The sequence below is a fragment of the Poecilia latipinna genome, unplaced genomic scaffold, assembly GCF_001443285.1.
Source record: "Poecilia latipinna isolate Pla-1442-1.1 unplaced genomic scaffold, P_latipinna-1.0 Scaffold757, whole genome shotgun sequence".
Lineage (NCBI taxonomy): Eukaryota > Metazoa > Chordata > Actinopteri > Cyprinodontiformes > Poeciliidae > Poecilia > Poecilia latipinna.
In genome coordinates this window covers 117,660-135,310 of record NW_015113373.1, presented here as the reverse complement: position 1 = coordinate 135,310, position 17,651 = coordinate 117,660, and positions in this window count along the sequence as shown.

Here is a 17,651-nt window from a genome sequence, read left to right as displayed (position 1 = left end):
TCATATGAGGCTGGCTGTACAAAATCACAGCATCAACGTGAGTCTTACTTATCTGTACATCTAACTAAATAAATTTAACTGTAGCTTTTATAATTAAAATTTTACTTTTTGAGCTGATTAGATTTTGTAGGACCTTTAAAGTAGCGATTTATGATTTCTAATTACCCTGTGGGAATAAACATGATTTGACACTTATAGGCCCATTTCTCTTTAAAACACTGGGGAACATACCATTGAAATAAGACAATCAAAAAGTTTGAAAAAACCTAAACTGTGAAAAACTAAGCTGGACAAGGACCTATTGTTTTATCTTGACACCAGACATGGCGACAAGAATGTAAAAGAAATCAAAATCACCGATTGTTTATAACAACCTCTAAGCACTAGCTGTGAACCACATTTATTTGGAAGAAATGACAAGAAAAAGCTTTTCCTCTCCTATCATCAAATACTAAATGCATGGCATTAATTAAAGCTAAAGGAATCTCCACAAAACACAAAACAAACAAACAAACAAAAAAAACATGTGCTTTAGTTAGATGTCAGGCAAAAACCAAAAGAAATGAATTGGGAAAATGATCTCATGCTCACTGTTGAATATAGTGGGTCAATAAATCTGGTGATTTTTATAAGAAAGCAAAAAAAAACAAACAAAAACAAACTGGCAAATAAAATAGTTCAACATTCACTCTAATCTGTCTTCAGGAGTGAATGTGTCTGCATTTAATATCAAGCTAGAAGAAAGTTTGCGACATTATGCCTATATTAGAGTAAGAAGTGTTCCTATGCAATGTAAATCGAGACGTTTGGTCTCGATTTGGTCTCGTGTAGCTATTAAAGCTCGTTTCAAGGCAGACTTTGCGAAGCAGAGGTGCATCCAGCATGCACAACTACAGAGCACGAAGTGGGAAAATAACAGGAGTAACGCTTAGATGGGCAATCCAAAGACACAGAGGGAGTTATGTAAGGCCTGGCAGTGGTCTGAGAGCGGAGCATCACGACAGCAGCAATGAAAGCCAGAGACCGACTGAGAGACAGAGTAGGCCAGTGGAAAACAGTGAGCCTTCAATGACAACTCCAAGTACTCCGAGAGCTCCCTACCCCCCTCGGTTTACGCTCAAACAGTAATGGATTGTTATCCCCCAGCTTCTCTTTAAGTCGCCTCACTTGATTTCTCTCTGCTCTCGTCTTGCTGGTTCTGGTCTTTCTCCTTGAGCTTGATAGCACGGTAGGTTTTTTCAGCCTTTGAGCGGTAGCAGAGCAACAACACATTCCTGTCCGCATTCCAGCCTCAGGGAAAAACAGTGTCCGGAACATAATAAAAGGCCGAGCACGTCATTTGTTTTTAAACCCACTTGCTGGCTGGAACAAAGTTGTGCTGAGGGCAGGATTGAGAAAGTGTGTTTCTGCGAAAGAAATAGTGGAAGGGGATGCGTTTTCAGTTTATGAGACTCTGTGCCATGTGTGTTGCACGTAGTTTGTCTTTTTTTTCTCTCCTGTGGTAATGATATTGGGGTGTCTCCATAAACCTTCATAACCTGAAGGTAAAAACTGTCTTTTTAGTGCTTTACTTTTTTTTTCACCTTGTAATAATTTTTTTTTTTTTTGCACCATTTTCACAATGCACCACCCGTGACTATTTAAACCTGTTACACTTTCAGCTATCACACTCATGCACATAAAATCAGACTCACACAATTTAATTGCCGCTGGACAAATGGTAAAAAAAGAGGGCTTGGTATTTTGGTAATCTAAAAATTGGCATGCTACATGTTTGTTGTTGTGGTGTGTGGCCTTTCATGTGTCCACGTGCAAACACTCACCGAAGCCCTGATAATTATCCATACAAACAACAGTCTCTGACAGCAGTGGCAGGTTGAAGGTCAGGGCAGTTTTAATGTTTTAGTGTTTCAGCCCTGATGTATCCTTGCTCAGAGAGCCTCTCAACCTCCTACCCTGTCTAATCACTTAGTATTGAGGAGCCTTCATGATTTCTGTCAGGCATCCCCCTGTTTGGGTGTTTTAATTCAACAACTGCATATTTCCCAAATCTAATCTAAAACTAATTTCTGACAGAATGCACATTTCTAAATACTTTTTGGCAATTAAAAATACATTTTTAGATTCATACCAGAGGTTAATTTCTTCCTTTGTTGCTGATTCTGCATGGTTTTTTGAGGCTGAACATCACAGTTGAGGTCAGGCTGCAGCATTACAGTCAGGTCCAATCTTTAGATATCGTGAAGATGTTTTTTATTGAAAATGTGAGATGGACATTTTTTATGTCTTCCAAAACTGTAAAAAAAAAGCACACACACACACACACTTTGCTCAGTCTCTATTATTGTTGAACCATGAACTCTGACCTTACTTTTATTTTGTCACCCTTTCCAGACTGATAGATGACTTTCCCTCTGTTATTGAGTTTCTTTAGTTAAGGGCATGAGCTATTATTTTTATACAATTTCTCCTCTTGGTTTTGCTTGAATAGATTATTTCCCTTCATAAATATACCTTTTGTTTAAAAACTACATTTTGTATTTCCGTTCTATAATATGCATATGTAATATTAAAATGTGTTTGATCATCTGAAACATCTACATGCAATTTAAAAAAAAAACAAAAAAAAAAAAACAGAAGAAAGATATAAACTGCAAATGAATTAGCATTCGAGCTGCCAGGAGTTGAACTTGTCACCAGTCAACATCCCATGGGCAATAATTCATACTACCAACAATCCAAAACTTTAACTTCTATAAGTCAGTTTATATTTTTGTTGGTTTCCTTCTGATTAGTTTTTGATTCATAATAAGCCAAACAGAATACAACAGTTGTAAAAAAAAAAAAGGAATAGAAAAACAGAAACGGTCATTCTCCAGCAGCAACTACACATGTTCCCTATATGGGCATATGTTGTTTTTGGTGGGGTATATTGCATCTTGATTAGGCAATGATTTACAACAACAATGACTTGTAGCATTAAGCAAAACCAAGGTCAAGGAGGAAGCAGTGTTTTGACTAACGGCTACTCATTACACTGCTGACCCCATCTTGTCCTTGCCACTCCTGTCAGCCCTTCAGGAAGCTAATAACCTCCTTCCTTTATTTGACACGGAACGTGGCGGCCAGTAGCAGGGCCTTACGTGGGAAGGGTGCACGAGCACGAGAGTACGTGCGTGTGCAAGTCCAAGGACAATGATTATTCAGCCATAACGGAAGTCATAAAGACTTCCGCTGATCGCTATCGGTGTCGACAGAGGGAGTGGAGAGATAAAACAGCCGGAGGGTAAATACGCAAAACTAGACCAGAGTCGTAGCGACACCCAAACACAGCTGCTGCGTTCGAGGCCGAGAGATTCCTCACAATATTTCCAAATCTCATTAAATGTCAGTTTGTGTAAGTTTCCTATTGTTTCATGACAATTTAAATGAATAGTTTAGAGCTGCGGAGCGATTGTTCAACAGTACAAGACAAACCGTTTTTTTTTTTTTTTAAACATATTTTTGGTGTGGATTGTTGCAGAGGAGTTGGCATCTCTTTGGCAGATAATGCCGTGCGTTGCGTCGTAATTCGATTTGACAAATCACCTGAGCTCAACCTTGTTTAGCACCAGTTTCAAGTCTGCACAAGCTCTCACAGGAAAGTTACACAATTATCCAAAGATAAGTTGGGTTTTTCTTTTAATCTAAATAAGCAGCAAGGCACAATCTTATCCAACCATTTGGTGCTGCAAGGAATAAATAATAATACTGAACGCCCAAGCAGTAGCTGCAAAAAATATACAGAAAATAAAGACACTAAAAATAAAACAGAAAGGCATAATGATAAAATGTATCTTTTTAGATTTAAAAACTGTGAATAACTTACTGAGGAAATTATCTTTCTTCCACAAATGTTACATACTTGTAAACATCTACCATCAATTAGAATACAGCAGAGAATCGTGGTCTCACATCGAAGGTTTTTGAACCTTCAAGATTGTTCCTCAGCTCAATGTGGAAAATAACATAAGTTGACTGTGTTTGGTTCACTGTCCACCAGGATTAGTCAGGGAATCATTTTTATACAGAGATGCTCTTTATGTCAGTAAAGTCAGATATCTGGGTGAAACGGCCTAATAGTCACTAAGAGATTTTTGTAATAGGATGCATTAAAAAGTCAAAGTGTAACAACCCTCCAATAAACCAACACTTCCTCCAACCTGCTTTTATATGACCCTACATTACTCCATGGCTCTGTTATGACATAAGGGACCAATAAATTTAGTCATTAATGACCACTGCTTGTGATGCTCTGTCTCTCATGAAAGAAGAGGTTGACACTTCCAATAAAATTCCCAAGCCAACACCCAAACATGTTCTTGACTGGGCTGTATCCTGGGAACTGTAAAAAAAAAAAAAAAAAAAAAAATCTAAATGTTTGAGTATTTTCACATTTTGACATGTTAAATCTACAAACTTCACTGTGTTTTATTTTCATTTTATGTGACTGACCAACAGTGCCGTGTGGTGTGGTTGCTATGCTATTTTCTGTTGCTGCCAATTTCATTGTTCGGGAAACCGACATGCAGAGTGTTGAATATTATTAATGTGCCAAACAAGGTGCCCTTTTTTTTTTTTGCATTGAAAGTTGTAGGCTGCTGGATTTTTCTTTGTAACAGTGATGTTTATGTTTGGCCTCATTTTGTTTTAGGTGAGTAATTACATCCAGAGAAGAGCGAAAGCAGCGACAGTCACTGTAGATTAATAAATAATCTTAATGCTACCAAATAGCAGACTTTAGTAATAGTTAAAAGTCATTTTTGCTTTGTTTTGCTGGAACGCAAGGTTTTATTTTTTGTATTTTACTGTTACAAAGAAATATAATAAATTTGGGTTTATAGTGTCAAAATGTGAAAACATGCTATAATTTGTTTTGGTTGTAAGCAACCATAGGTGGGCAGTTTCATTGCTTTTCTAACTAACCTGAGCAGATAAGTGAAAAAAAAAAATAATAATTTTGCATAAAATTCAAAAAATGTTACAGAAAACAATTCTTTCTTTTATCTGCTTCAAATTCGTCTCAGTGCATCAAACCCTTGTAGTGGTCTTAACGCTGTAATCCACACCTGGGGCAGTGCCAGCAATGTCTGCAGACACCTGCGTCAGACTGAAAAAAAAAAAAAAAAAAAAAAAACAAGAGTGCAAAGAACAGAATCGGCCCCTTCCCCCAGTCACCCCGGCGTTTTGCTCCCTCGCTGTTCGTCTGCACTTTGCACACACACTCTCACAGACTGGGTTTTCAATGTGTCATGTGACTTCCTTCCTGTTGTTCCGACCCTGGGGTCACTCTGCCTCAGGGTCAGTATGGAGCCCCTCCACTCCCCCCAACCCCCACTTGACAACAACCTCCCTTGTTTATTAAAGAAAATGTTGAAAATCTCAGTCATTTCTGCTCTTTCTGTCTCCGGCGCTCAGTCCCACACAAACACGTGCAGACAATGAAGCACATGTTGGCACAAAACTCTGGAAGCGCAGAGTGGAGAGACAGAGGAGACAGGGTGGGCCTCTGCTGAATGTGGTTGAACTTTAGAGGAACTCATTGACCGTGGTCTCCCTTTATGGTGCACGACTCTGGCTGACCTTTTTGTCTGCGGAGCATTGCAGACTGTGGGGGGCTGGGAGCTCACCTCTTGTTATGTCTACCTCAAAAACAAATGTGTTTTGGGTTCAGATATCAATGGATGGGAACTAGAAGCTACATCTGCCAGGCTTTTTCAGATATTATTTATATTTGAACAAATGTGTATGAAATTATAAAACAAAAGGAAAACAAGAATAAATGACAGGCACACATGCGTGTAAGCACGTACATAAGAAAACAAAACGATGTTTTGTGAATCCTCAGTCATTTTAGTTGCTTTTTTTCAAAAAGACGTGAGAAGTTCACACTTTTTCAATTCCTACTATTTATTCTATTTGTTGTTCTTTGTTCAAAATACACATTATAGTATATATTATATCAATAGTTCAAATAACACACACATAGACCTGTCAATAAAGGGCCATTGCCAAACCATACCCATGTGCAGACTATATAGTTTTAAAGCAGAGCAGAAAACTCATGTTATCGTTCACAACTCTTTCTTCTGTTCACTAATTGACTCGGCTGAAATTCAGCTGGGGATTTAGAGTTCAATGGGAGAAATCCCAGATGGAGCACTGAAGGGAGATGAGAATCGAGTGGAACTGCACAGGAAGGCAATCATCAGGTTATTCTTACGAACTTTATATGAGGTGTCCAGCAGATTTTGTAGTCCTGGATGGCACAAAAAATATTATTTCATTTGTTTATTGTCAGGTCTTCTGGTTCTGGTCTGCTCTGCATCTCCAGAACCAGAACTAAACAACATTCAGATTCAATCTGCAAAAAACTTCCTGAAAACTGCAAAACAACTGAAACACTGAGTGCCTTCAAATCAAGTCTTAAAACACACCTGATTAGAGTGGCTTTTGAAACATTTTAAGTGAAACATTGATAAATATTGTGATGTGTAACAATGCAACCAGACGAAATGTTGTGCTTCAGTAGTTGACTGTGTGTTCTGACTTCGTATTTTTGTGTTTTTATGATGTGAAGCACTTTGGACTGCCTTTTTGCTGAAATGTGCTGTAAAAATAAACTTGATTGACTGATTGCAATTACAAGTTCTTCATTAGATTTTTTCTTCTTCAAAGATTTATACAACATAATTCATGTATTTTTTTTTTCTTTTTAGTTCCTTCATTGTTGTTGGGATCATTTTTAAAAGTTTTTTTTTTTTGTCCCAACAATACATTTCAAGGCCATCAGGAACCTAAAGATCCTCAAATTCCCTCTATGTTTTATGAGATAATCACCTGACATAACAGTAGTCTCTTATCTTTTTCTCAGAGAAAGCTATTCTTTTCTCTGAAAAATGTTTCTAATATTTCTTAAATAATTAATGTGTTGTCAAACTGCAGATTTATTTATTTATTGCCATCTGTACAGATGAAGTGATATGCTTTAGAAAACAAAAATCTAGAAATCTGTAAAGGGCAGAATTTAATAATGTTTAGGATTGTTGTTCCTCACAGTCAGAAAACACTGATTGTTAGATTAATTGGTTACTCCAGAGTGCCCTTCTTTACAAGGTGTGTGTGTGTGGATGGTGGCCTCCTGTCATCCATGAATAAATGTTGAGTTTGTCCACCGTGTCGCCCTCGCTGTAGAGAGATGCCTCCTACATCTACAAGAAATCTACTTCATTCACATCTTCTGAACAACTTTTACTATTTCTTTTCCTCACTACTGAGGTGAGGCAAAGGCATTTTCTCAGTGCTGCTAGCAGCTCTGGAGAACACAGAGTGTTAGGCAACCCAAATTAAACGTGCCTGCAGCTGCATAACATCCTGTTCCCTATCTGGGTACGGCGAGACCCCTGGCACTGTGTCAGATATAAGTGTGAGTGCTTCTCAACACCTAAGCAGGGCAAGGTGACCTACAAATTTCATGTCAGCCATTTGTGAAAAGAAGAGATTTCAGTCTTGTTCCTTCTAATAAAAGCTAAGGATGTGTGCTACTAATCATGGATGACAAAAGTGGACAAAGTCATCAAGAAACAGAAAGCTCTGATAAATGAAGCACAGGAGAAGCGAAGAGAGGCTAATTTATATACAACGTTTCGAGAGTTTTCTTCTAATCACTCTGTAGGATGATTTTTAATGTTATTAATAGTCCAACTTTATGTAAACTTCACAATCTTTAGTTCACAGCCTTGCTCCTCCTTATTGGTCTGATCTTCTGCCATTCACGTTCCCTTCGTTCTTCTTCTGCGTGCCTCTTGTCCGTTTTACTCTGCTCCCCAACTCTGGGGCATTCTTCCCCCCCGACATCCATAATATTGGCTCTCTTAATTCTGACCTTCAAAGCACAACTCAAAACTCATCTGTTCAAGTTAACCATGTAGTTATTTTGAGGTTTTGTTGTCTTGTAGTCATTTCTTTACTATTTAATTTGTGTTTCTAATCTTGTAAAGTGTCCTTGGGTGTTTTGTAATGGCGCTGTCACATAAAATGCATCATTATTATTAAATTTAAAACCTTTGTCGTCCAGTCTAAATAGTAAAGCTGTTCCAAGCTATGAGGTAAAGATGGTGAGCAGTGGTATAAGTACATGAGCAAATATGGAGTTTCAAAATGAACAAAATCAGATTTCGTTGCTGTGAGAGTGCTTGCATAAAAGAAGAAGTTATAAGAAGTCTTATTTTGAAACAACCTAATGTCCTTTATTGCAGTTTTGAGTTGGAGAAGTATGTGGTTAAAAATAAAAAGGCATAAAATCATATTAATTTGCATTGACGTTTGCAGTTTGAATTTAAGATGTATTAATAGTCTTGCCATGTCTACAAATATACATCATTCATGGTATGTTACATTGTGTGATAAAATTTGATTTAAATCCATGATAATAACTTTGCCTAAAAGACACATTTCCCATCAACTAAACATATTTCAATGCATAAATAAGTCATAAATCAGAAAAATCTCATAAATCCAAACAAGGATTGATGTACTTCCCTTTTTTGTCCTTTGTAAACTAAACATTACAAAAATGCTTGTGTAATTTCTATCTCTCCATGAAGACAGGTACAAGATATTTTTAGATGTGAGTTGATGGAAATGTTTCCCCAGTAACACCTTTGCTCACTATTTAAATAATTTAACAAATTCACGTCATTGGAAAAGAGTCACTTATTAATCTTCAGCATTCTTCCATCTTGTGCATTTACTGAGGCGTGGAAGTCATCACCAAACACCAACTGGGACGCTTCACAAATATTTAACTGTCTCTCAGATCTATTCACACATATTCCTCAATGCAGCATCTTATAAATATTTATAATGTCTCTATATCACGAGTTACAGCCTCCAAGTGGGATAATAATGGCTATAAAGTTCAACAGTATATGCAAAGTGGAGCCTCAAATCCCCACCACTCGTCGATCACATTATTTGCTATACATCCAGTCGGATTTAGTATTTCAATCAATTAAATAGGAAATCCATCAGTTTTTTTGTGCTCATCTCCAATGTATTTTGCCAAAAAGAGCTGGAATCACAATGCAATTAAACATCAGATGATAGAGGAGTGTGTGCAGTCTGAGTGAATCTGTTAGTCTGTTGGACAGAGAACTGCTTTGTGATATGCTCCCTGTTGAATAAAACACAGATCCAGCAAAGTGTTATCATTAGGAATGGTCCACTCCCACTGGATCGAGTTATTAGAACCATCAACTGGGAAAAGTCAACCTGGACAGACACCAGTACAAAATATACCTCAGAAGTATGGGGAGTGAACAGATGAAGGTATAAATGACTAAAGGAAATAACATAACAGATGCTATCGTGTCATTAATATTACATGGTGTGAAAAGATACGCTGCGAAGTTAGCATGGAGAGCACAGCGTACCCAGATATAACACCCTGACATAAACACATGCTGCATTTCAAATCCTTGGTTTTATTTGTTGTATTTTTAGTCAAGCTATGTTCATTTTCCAGCTCCTCAGTTATGCTCCCCTAATCTTATGCATGCTTATGCGGGAGCTGGACAAATACTTGGAGCCTGACTTGGAGTCACCTCTAATTGAAAGGGCGATCTTGGGTGTCTGCTGAGTCTTTCATTTGACCCACAGAGAGAAACGCATACTCATGCCTAACGTCATTCAGAAGGAGGAAGAACCCAGAGTACCCTGAGAATACCCCACACATGCATGGGCAGCATGTGGAAAATCTACTAAGGACGCCACCAATCCCTTAAGGCAGCATTACACTGCGGCAAAAAAAGAAAACATAGAATGAAACAATGATGTCCAGAAAAAATTTCATCTTTTAAAGTGTCTTTACCAAACCTCCGGAATTAATGTCTGTTTTTATTCTCTAGTGAAGGGCACAGAACAAAAAAAGCAAGGCGATATTTCATTGTTAAATCTAGAAGAGCAACACCTTACTTTTTAATTCATTATTTAAGTAAAACGTTGAAGCTGGTTGTTCCAAGGAGCCAATTAGTTACGGCTTCTGTCCCAACAAACATCATCAGAAACCGAATTCATAATATCTCTTCAGTATAAGACCCTTAATGGGGGCAGGGGCCAGTTTTACAAGGGCACTGGCCCCCGTCAGCCCCAGTATATGACCGCCCATGTCTGGAGCTCCTTCTTTTCACCTTTTTGAATTGTGTAGAAATATGGAGAAGAAATAGTCATGGACTTCTACACGCTGCTGAAATCTAAGAGTTAATCATCAGTAAATCAAATCCCCCTATAGAAAACTAATCTTGTCCATCCATTGCTTTCTAAATAATAGAAGATTTTAGTCATTTTTTTGACTTCTTTGTGCCTTTAGCACATCCACTGTATTACAGAAAACTTAATTTATGGACCAAGTATGTTTAAATTTCATAACTGGAAATAAATTAACTGAGAAAACATCAATGTTTTTATCCCAGTTTGAAAACATTCACATCTACATTTTACGCAGTCACAGTACCAAGTTTCGCATTTGCATTTGAGCAATTTCAGACCCTAATGCGTTACAGTCTTGACAGATTGTAAATGCAGATGGCCTGTAGTTGACTTAACAGTAAATGATTATGGTCCAGTCGAACTGCTCAGCAGCTCTTCTTTCAGCCGTAAAGTGAAGATAGCCATGGCAATTAAATTACTTTCACCTCTTAAGTAGGGCAATTACAAGATTTAATTGGTTGGCAAATGGTTGATTAGCTAGTTAACTAAAGCTTGATTAAAAAGTGTCACGGTAATATGAGGTGTTGATGGTCAGTTTCGAGTTGGGGGGGATGGTCCGCTGGATGTTTGCGGGGCTCTCAGCTCGATTTGTGTCGAAACAAATGACTAGGATCCGAGGAGAATTATGGGGCGTTTACCTTCCTGCATTTCTCATTGTGTCTCCCTTGGACACAAAGTGTATAAATGTGTGGCGCTGAGGGATTTTCTCAAATCTTCCATTTTACCGCTGACAGCAGAGACAAATGAGCGGGTAAAAGCTTGGACGCCACATAAAGAAAAGCACCCCTGGGACAGAGTGGAGAAACATCTGACATTTTCCCTTTGAACCCGGATCTACTGCCGGCAGAACTTATTGCTCATATCAGACGTTTTCACCGTGTGTATTTCTTCTGAAAATTGGGAGAAAGCGTGGATTATGTCAAGCCAAACAATACACGTATTAATTGTTGATATTTTGTTCAAACTGAAGCAAAACGGGTTAATATGAGAAATGACCCGAGCACACATTACTGCAGAAGACTTGCCAGCATTTAAATGGAAACAATCGTGAGTTTGTTGGTGTCATTTCAGAAGGATCCATCTTCATAAAACTTATGTGACGAGTTAAGTTCTCGCTGTAAAATCTAAATCATTACGGCGCCAATTAAGAAAAAAAAAATGAACCGAGTTCCAGATTATTTGTTTTCTTTTGAGCCTCTTTGTGCATTCCTACGTCGCAGGGAAGAGGGTCACAGTCCGACATTGTCAGCACTGCAGAGCTGCTTTAATTGCCACGTTAATTAGCTTCATTATGGACAGTATCAGACAGCGTCTGCTGACTGAAAGGCTCGCAGAAGGAAGATGATTCAGCTCCTGCAGTCTGGATCTACAGAGGGTGGAGCAGATACGATTCACTTTCTGCCACTGATCTGCTGTCATTAATTCGCGGCCTTGTTTTGCTTTCTTGAAAGAGCGGGAGCATCAGATCCCGGCGAGTTCGCGTAGGAGAGTTAACTGGAAGTGAACCGAGTTTAAAAAAAAAAACGGGAAGCGATAAAGAAAAAGAATGAACATGACGGGTGTTTTTGACAACGTGTGTTAATTTCACAACAGAGAATCCTTGCCTTTGGTTTAATGAGAAAGAAATCTGAGTTTATGTCACTTTGGAAATGTAGTGTTGCTGAGAAGAGATCCCGTCTTTACCTCTCAGTCTGTGTGGAAAAATGGAAAACAGAGGAGGGATTTCATGGTGGCAGGACTTGATGTTTTACAGAATGTGTGTCATGTCTTCATTTTTAGGCCCACGTGAAAAGAGGTTTTTAGAAATGCCAAACATTAAACCGCATGCTAGCAGCTTTGGTGAGACGATGCAAAACTCCACACCGGAAGGATTCAGGCGGGATTTGGAGGGGAGAAATGATCACTGCAGGATAATTGTGACTGTCATCAAAAGCAGAATAACATAAAAATGAAAATAAATAAATAAATAAAAATAATGATTTTAAAAAAGTCATTGTGTAAGCCATACAGAGAGTAGCTTGGAGTGGCTACCACAAAGAAACAACCGATAAGATACTGAAACACTAATTAGAGCTGAGCTGTGGCAGGCTTTAATTTTTAGGACATTTTCTCTATTTAAACAAGAATACATCTTTTCAGGTTGTGATTCACATTTCTTATCGTATTATGCGTTGTGGAAACAGTCTAGGAGCTGTGAGAGTTCAACCCTGTCTGAGTTTTTCTTTTCCTCCAGTGTGGTAGAGGCTGAACCGACGTGATGGATGTGTCTGGGGAAGCTGACCTAAAAGTCGTTAATTGAAAATTGAAGCAGTGCTGAGATGATATTGATTTTTCACACTTACAGCGAGCGGCGCAAGGAGGTCTGTGCCACTACCAGAAATGGGTGAAGAGGTGAATGAAAGAACAGCAACAGGGTCAGAGAGGAATAGTCAAAACAAGACGTGGGCAGAGGAAGAGCGAAGAGAGGTGAGGGTGACTGTCATGACGGACATTATTGCTCCTTTAGCAGCTTGTTGCTCCTGCTCTTATATTAAAATGCCTCTAAAATCCGTGAAGGGAACAGCCATTCAGATGTGTCTTTTTCTCTCTGCATTGATCAGTCTGGAGCAAGCCAGTCCCCTCAGCTCTTTGCAGGTCAACACAAACCAACCAACCCCTCCAACCGGTGCTGAGGGAATCAATAGCGGTGGAAATCCTGTTTACACGTGTGTTTTACGATCTCCTTATGTGCCTCGCACACAGGGTCTCTCTCAGTCTTCAAATATTCGCTCTCAATCATTTTTTTCTGCTCAAACACAAGCACATGGATTCGTGGACAAACAGGACCATGTGTGACTCCCTCTGGACCGGCGGCCTCAGAAACAAAACAAGCACATGTGATCAATACTTTGCCTCTTCCTTTTCATTGTGTAAGCCACAGACAGCAGTTCCCCCCTCTTCAGCACTTGCTCTTTCTCACACACACACGCACACACACACTTTCTCACCTCCTGGCAGGTCAGCATTTCTTGGGAAGAACAACAACATGGTTCCTCCCAGGAAAAAGCGATTGAAAGGTTGATGTAAATATTCTCTGGAGTCGTAGTTTATTTAAACCTTGGATGACTTACTTTCAGAGTTAGGGAGAGTAGCAAGAAAAAAAAAGTGTATTAAAGTAAGAGTAGCACTATGGTTCAATGTGTTTTTCACAAGTAGAAGTAAAAAATAAATAAATAATCAAACTTAATCACTCATGTGAAATTAAAAAAAAAAAAAACTAATCAAACTGCAAAATCAGCAGCTTCTAACAATTCAGTTTGCTGAAGCCACAGCAAACATCCGGCAAATTAAAATACCATAAAATACCAGTTTGAAACAAATCACTTTAGAGAACAGACCACATTACAAATTCTCCTCTCATCAGGATTTTCAGCTGTCAATTAGTTGGCGAAAATGGAACCAAGCCACTATTTCAATCAAAGAAAACAAACGAACACAAAAAAACAAATGCGACTCAAGGAAAATGGAACATTTTGCACAGTTGCTGAAGATGAGCGCAATCTCACTTTACTGGACAGAAACCGTAAAACCCAACAAACAGAACTGTGTTTTTTTTGTGGACAGTTTAACGTCTACCACAGAGTTTCTGCTACACTTACACGGTATAAACATTTTTAATAACAGACAGTATTGTCCCAGAGAGAGAGGTGATTTTTGGTGGTTCAGGAAAAATAAATAACCTAAGGAAAATGTAAACAGATGACAGGAATATCATCCGTGTTTGATTCAGGGCTTACTTGTGCATCCTCAGCTGGTCCTTCATTCCACATGACCTTTTATCGCTCTTTAGCATTATTCCTCTAATGGTGGATCTTTTAAACCCCGAAGAAATTATGAAATGGTCGTGTTGACATTTCAGCCATGTGGGATGAATCAACATGGATTATTCTGCAGAGAAATAGAGAAACAATGAAATGAAAGAAAAATTTGCTAGTTTTTCCTCCCATGACAACATTAAAATAAAATATGAGAAAAACAAAGCAAATGGAAAAATGAGCTCCTAACGACCTAATGCAATTATCTAATCTCATTACACTAACTAGGGTATCTAAATGTTAGAAAATAGTTCTTAAACATTTCAGAAAACATATCAATAAACATTAAGCACAAGGAAGTCAGATGAAAAACACAACAGGAATCTAATCCTTATTAAATCTCAATGTAGCTGCTGTGGATTTATGCATGAATCTAGAGCTTCAAATCTAGAGCTTCAAATCTAGAGCTTCAAATCTAGAGCTGAAAGCATAAAAAGCTAAAGGAAAACAGTCAATGTGCTACAGCAGGCTATTTAAAGTATTTTATTGTTGGAAACCAGTTGGGATTCTGACAAGTATTTCATAGTTTTAAAGCTAAAACAGCCTCACTTTTAAAGAGAAGAGTTGTTTATGTTTCACCATTACTGTTCTATAAATTGCTGTATAGCAGAACAAAGCAGAATATTTTAAAATTTTTATTCATCTATTAGAAAATGGAGAACATGGAGACCCTGTTTACAAAAAGCAACTCTATAGTGGGAAATTTGCATACATAGAGATGTGTCAAGCTCACGTGCATAAATACATGTGTAATTACAGAATCCACATAATGAAAATTAAATCACAAACAAAAAAAAAGGCAGATAAGGGAAGGGAGGGACCATTACCTCAGTGATTGTGGTAATTATACTGGATTTCTGCTCAGGGTGTAATTTAAAATCACACTCTGATCAACCACATCAATTAACGTGAACCTAATTGATCTAAAACCTCTGAAAAATGCTGTTTGCCTTCATTCACATGTACAACATAATAACTTTGGACAAACTCGTTTTTCGCAGCTGCAGAAAACCTTTAAAGCTTGTGATGACTATATATATATATATATATATATATATATATATATATATATATATATATATATATATATATATATATATACAAAAATAAATATATGTTTTACGATTTACAGTGCAAATCGTAAAAGCTTCATTTATTTAATCTGAAAAGCCGCAGAGTTTTGCAACCATTGTTGGCGTGCCTTCTTGTGACTCATTGGGAAATGATGCTAAATATTTTTGTACAGATTCAAAGCTTCAAGGCTTTCAGGATTTTTGCACATCTAGAGACAGATTTTAATTTTTTTTTTTCCCCCATTCATTTTTGAAAAATGGCTCAAGTTCAGTCTAGCTGGATGCTGAGTGCCTGTGCACAGCAATATTCCAGATTTGGTACAGATTCAGTTTTGGACTTTGACTGGGCCATTCTGACAGACAAATATGCTTTGAACCAAACTGCTCTGCTGTAGCTCTGTCTGTATATCAAGGCGGTGCAGGTGTTACAGTGTTCTTGATTATTTGCTGAAATAACCACAACTCCACATGACACCGCCTCCTAAATGAAACAATCTGCTCGACCTGTGTCCTGTTCAGACTCCTTACTAATCTCCTGTCATTGATTAAATAGCTTAAATTATATTAATGCTCAAAAATTCCAGTGGCAGATCAAAGTGCTGGCAGATCAAAGCTGCTGAATGTTTTTTTGTTTTGTTTTTTTTGTTGTTGTTTTTTAAAGAACGCACTGCACACACCCAGCAGTGCATGACTCAGTGCCCTGAAGCAGCAGATGTTTACAGTGGCGCAACACTGACACAAACTTCAAACACAGGCTCCCACACTGCGAGACACCGCGTTCCACCCACTGCTGCTCGAAGAGGCATTCTAATAAATTACAGCGGCAAATTTATTTCGCTTTAAAGCCATTAGTTGGCTAAGACGCACTTGCCTTGACCTGATTTTGAACAGAAACCACCGTGGCGTACGTGATGCCCCGAGGTGCAGTCGCTCATCATCCTGGGAAATGTCACTTCACTTAGACAAGATGTGCTTGTTTTCACACGTGTGTTCCACAACGAAAGACTTTGAAAGGAAGTACACAGAGAAGTGTGTGAGAAAATGACTGTACGAATCTTTAATAATTATTTTTTGGTGTACAGATTTAGGCTCCCTGCTTTCCAGTATCGTACAGTGTTTTCGGCTGAACGTTCACGCATAGAGAGAAAGCAGCTGTGTTCACTGTGAGAGTACTGATGATTTTAGTGACCTAACTTAGTTTATGGAGGCGATCCTTTCATTAATTTATACTTAATATGTTTTCATTAACTCTTCTTCATGTTAAAGGATACACTGTTTACTACGTCATAGTTGTTCATGACACATGAAAAATGTTTGACAGAAATAGAGAATACATACACAGACTGGCGACTTGTCCAGGATGTACCCCGCCTCTCGCCCGGAACGTTAGCTGGAGATAGGCACCAGCACCCCTCCCAACCCCACTGAGGGACAAGGGTGTTCAGAAAATGGATGGATGGATGGACAGAATACATACGAAGGAGGCAGGTATTTTTCTTCCACTGTATTATTTGTGAAAAAACTGTTTTTTTTTTTGTATATTTTACGAAAAGAAATTGGTCCTCACACACCTTTCCATCGATTTTCCAAACCTTCATAGCAGCTGTGTGGTGTCTTTGAGTTTTCTTTCATAGGTTTTGTCTTTAACAATCAAAAAAACCTTCTCTGTGTTACAAGCATCAAAATCTACAGACGAGATATGAGAAAAAGAAAGATGAAAGGACCCTAAGGAGGTCACAGTGGAAGCTGATGTACTAACAGAAAGACAAAATGATTTAATTCAACATTTCCTGCTGTGCGTTTGTAATTTTAAAGATCATAAATGGCAAGAAAGGTTACCACGTCAAAAATCTCAGCTCAAAACATGCAGTCCCAAAACCAGAAGGGATGTGTGGGACGTTTTAGAGCTACAAACAAGACCTCTGTCAAGAGAAAAGATTAATATCAATTGTTTTCTCATTTTTTATTTTTTTGTAGGGAAAACGGCAGCTAAAGAGCAATGATTTAATTATTTCATAACCATAAAACATTATGCATCCAAAAACATGCACACATGGCTAAATAGACAAAACTATTGGGGACGGATTTAATAAACTGAGATTTTATGAAACACAAGGTAGTGCATAATTCTGAAGTAGATAGAAATAAATGGTTTCAAAATATTTTAAAAATAAAACCGAGAACGTCAATTCCAATGAAGTTTATTGCGTCTATGGGCTACATATTCTTTAGGTTGTTTTGCGTATTAGACTTTTTGTCGATAAAGACATGCCTGACATGTTTCGTTAGCAGGTTTCTGTCGTCGCCAAAGGTGTCATAGGTGATACGTGACACGCCTCAGGGAACGACAGCTGATTTCGACAAGTCATGTCAATCTGTAATGCAACTGATGAGACGGAAAGTTTTTTTTGTATGC